Source organism: Silurus aristotelis (genome assembly GCF_946808225.1).
Source record: "Silurus aristotelis genome assembly, chromosome: 14".
In the NCBI taxonomy this organism is placed as follows: Eukaryota; Metazoa; Chordata; class Actinopteri; order Siluriformes; family Siluridae; genus Silurus; species Silurus aristotelis.
Genome location: NC_139587.1, coordinates 541250 through 546249, shown reverse-complemented (window position 1 = coordinate 546249; position 5000 = coordinate 541250). Strand labels below are relative to the sequence as shown.

The window sequence follows — 5000 nt, the reverse complement described above, 5'->3', positions numbered from 1 at the left end:
CACCGCAAAACCAACACACAACTGACACTTCACTCCACCTGCACTAACATCACAAACACTGATCCCCTCACTGTTACTGCACTACACACACACACACACACACACACACACACACACACACACACACACACACACACACACACACACACACACAGGGATGAAGGAGATTATACTTGATTGGGTGTGAAAAGCAGAAATCCTGAAAGACCATGTGTTTGTAATACAGTCTAACTACACTGTAATACACTGTACTCTGACCTACTGCATTACACTACACTAACATTCAGCACTGCAGCATAGTCTACACTACACTACACTCTTCTATACTCCACAATATCGTATTACACTATACAACATCAACATACAACACTCTACCACACTGTACTACAACATGCAACACTATTCTGCACTGTACTACAACATACAACATTATACCGCACTGGACTACAACATACAACATGCAACACTATACTGCACTGTACTACAACATACAACATACATTATACCGCACTGTACTACAACATGCAACACTATACTGCACTGTACTACAACATACAACATACATTATACCGCACTGTACTACAACATGCAACACTATACTGCACTGTACTACAACATACAACATTATACCGCACTGGACTACAACATACAACATGCAACACTATACTGCACTGTACTACAACATACAAAATAAATTATACCGCACTGTACTACAACATACAACATACACTATACCGCACTGTACAACATACAACATTATACCGCACTGGACTACAACATACAACACTATACCGCACTGTACTACAACACTATACCGCAACATACAACATTGTACCCACTGGACTACAACATACAACATGCAACACTATACTGCACTGTACTACAACATACAACAAACATTATACCGCACTGTACTACAACATACAACATACATTATACCGCACTGTACTACAACATACACTATACCGCACTGTACTACAACACTATACCGCAACATACAACATTGTACCCACTGGACTACAACATACAACATGCAACACTATACTGCACTGTACTACAACATACAACAAACATTATACCGCACTGTACTACAACATACAACATACATTATACCGCACTGTACTACAACATACACTATACCGCACTGTACTACAACACTATACCGCAACATACAACATTGTACCGCACTGGACTACAACATACAACATGCAACACTATACTGCACTATACTACAACATACAACAAACAATTATACCGCACTGTACTACAACATACAACAAACATTATACCGCACTGTACTACAACACGCAACACTATACCGCAACATACAACATTGTACCCACTGGACTACAACATACAACATGCAACACTATACCGCACTGTACTACAACATACAACAAACATTATACCGCACTGTACTACAACATACAACATACATTATACCGCACTGTACTACAACATGCAACACTATACCGCAACATACAACATTATACCGCACTGGACTACAACATGCAACACTATACTGCACTATACTACAACATACAACAAACATTATACCGCACTGTACTACAACATACAACATACACTATACCGCACTGTACTACAACACTATACCGCAACATACAACATTGTACCGCACTGGACTACAACATACAACATGCAACACTATACTGCACTATACTACAACATACAACAAACATTATACCGCACTGTACTACAACATACATTATACCGCACTGTACTACAACATGCAACACTATACCGCAACATACAACATTATACCGCACTGTACTACAACATACAACATGCAACACTATACTGCACTGTACTACAACATACAACATACATTATACCGCACTGTACTACAACATACAACATACATTATACCGCACTGTACTACAACATGCAACACTATACCGCAACATACAACATTATACTGCACTGGACTACAACATACAACATGCAACACTATACTGCACTGTACTAAAACATACATCACTTTACCGCAACATACAACATTATACCGCACTGGACTACAACATACAACATGCAACACTATACTGCACTGTACTACAACATACAACAAACATTATACCGCACTGTACTACAACATGCAACACTATACCGCACTGTACTACAACATACAACATACACTATATGCACTGTACTACAACATACAACATACACTATACCGCACTGTACTACAACACTATACTGCAACATACAACATTGTACCGCACTGGACTACAACATACAACATGCAACACTATTCTGCACTATACTACAACATACAACAAACATTATACCGCACTGTACTACAACATACAACATACATTATACCGCACTGTACTACAACATGCAACACTATACCGCACTGTACTACAACATACACTATACCGCACTGTACTACAAAATACAACACTATACAACTCTGTACTACAACGTACAACATACACTATACCGCACTGTACTACAACATACAACAAACATTATACTGCACTGTACTACAACATGCAACACTATACCGCACTGTACTACAACATACAACATACATTATACCGCACTGTACTACAACATGCAACACTATACCGCACTGTACTACAACATACACTATACCGCACTGTACTACAAAATACAACACTATACAACTCTGTACTACAACGTACAACATACACTATACCGCACTGTACTACAACATACAACAAACATTATACTGCACTGTACTACAACATGCAACACTATACCGCACTGTACTACAACATACAACATACACTATACCGCACTGTACTACAACATACAACAAACATTATACCGCACTGTACTACAACATGCAACACTATACCGCACTGTACTACAACATACACTATACCGCACTGTACTACAACATACAACATACACTATACCGCAACACTATACCGCACCGTACTGCAACATGCAACACTATACCGCACTGTACTACAACATACACTATACCGCACTGTACTACAACATACAACATACACTATACCGCACTGTACTACAACATACACTATACCGCACTGTACAACAACATGCAACACTATACCGCACTGTACTACAACATACAACATACACTATACCGCAACACTATACCGCACTGTACAACATGCAACACTATACCGCACTGTACTACAACATACAACATTATACCGCACTGTACTACAAAATACAACACTATACAACTCTGTACTACAACGAGAGGAGGAAGTGATTAAGTACAAATTCTTTGTTATTGTGAATCAGTAGATTTTTCTGGTATCAGTTTTTACTTCACTATTTATTTTTCAGACTTTTTACTTTCACTCATAAGATTTTTACACAAATATCTGTATTTTCTACTTCTTACATTTTCACATCAGATTCTTTACTTTAGTTTTAATCTGTTTGGTGACATCAATGTTTTTTCTTCTCACTGCGCCGTTTTCAGCACATTAACCAATTTCCTGTCATTGCGCTGTTTTTTCAATCATCATTTCCTGTCTCTCTCTCACAACACAGATGTAGACTAGTTTCTGAAACTCACAATGAGCAGTCAGAAGGCAGTAAGAAGTCTGTTATTGTGGATGAGACAGAGGGAGTCAGTGATGAGAACATGACTGAGAACAGAGACATTCCTGATCATCATCATTGTCATCTTCTTTTCTCTGCTTGTGTTCTACATGGTGGATCTTCAGCCTGAATACATTCATTAGAGAACAACATTTTAAATTCTTTCATGTTAATATATTAAATCATCATCTTTTTCTTCTTCTTCTTTCGGCTGCTCCCTTCAGAAGTCTCCACAGCAGCTCATCATTCTCCATACCCATCTGTCCTATACATCTGCCCCTTTCACAACAACTACCTGCATGTCTTCCCTCACCACATCCATAAACCTCCTCCTTGGTCTTCCTCTTTTCCTCTTTCCTGGTGTCTCCATCCTCAGCATTCTCCTACTGATATACCCCATGTTCCTAATCTGCACATGTCCAAACCATCTCTATCTCACCTCCCTCACCTTGTCTCCAAAAAATCCTACATGCACTGTCCCTCTAATGCAACCGCATCACTCCACTGCCCTCCCTCTCATTCACACACATGTACTCTGTCTTACTCCTACTGACTTTCATTCCCCTTCTCTCCAGCGTGTACCTCCACCTCTCCAGGATCTTCTCCTCCTGCTCCCTACTCTCACCACAAATCACAATATCATCCGCAAACATCATAGTCCACGGAAACTCCTGTCTGACCTCGTCCTTCAACCTGTCCATCACCACTGCAAACATAAAAGGGCTCAGAGCCGATCCTTGATGCAGGCCAACCTTCATCTTGAACCAGTCTGTTGTTCCTACTGCACACTTCACTGCTGTCACACTGTCCTCATACATGTCCTGCACCACCCTCACATACTTCTCTGACACACCAGACTTCCTCATACAATACCACAACTCCTCTCTCCACTCTGTCGTACGCTTTCTCTAAATCCACAAACACACAATGCAACTCCTTCTGACCTTCTCTATACTTCTCCATTAACATTCTCAAAGCAAATAATGCGTCTGTGGTGCTCTTCCTCGGCATGAAACCATACTGCTGCTCACAGATGGTCACCTCTTCTCTCAGCCTGGCTTCCACTACTCTTTCCCATAACTTCATGGTGTGACCGATCAACTTTATTCCCCTGTAGTTACTGCAGCTCTGCACATCTCCCTTATGTTTAAAGATCGGTACCAGCACACTCCTTCTCCATTTCTCAGGCATCTTCTCACCTTCCAGAATCCTGTTAAACAATCTGGTTAAAAACTCCACTGCATCTCTCCTAAACATCTCCACGCTTCTACCGGTATGTCATCTGGTCCAACCGACTTTCCACTTTTCATCCTCTTAATCACTGCACTCACTTCCTCCTTACTAATCCTATCCACTTCCTGCTTTACATCTCCACATCCTCCAACCTTCTCTCTCTCTCATTTTCCTCATTCATCAGCTACACAAAATACTCC

The 5000-nt window shown here is 40.3% G+C and overlaps 1 protein-coding gene across 3 annotated transcripts in view; it reads right to left on the bottom strand.

The window, feature by feature from the left end:
• Window positions 1–5000, bottom strand: part of rnf130 (ring finger protein 130) — a 38133-nt gene that overhangs the window by 25682 nt on the left and 7451 nt on the right. The window lies entirely within an intron of this gene.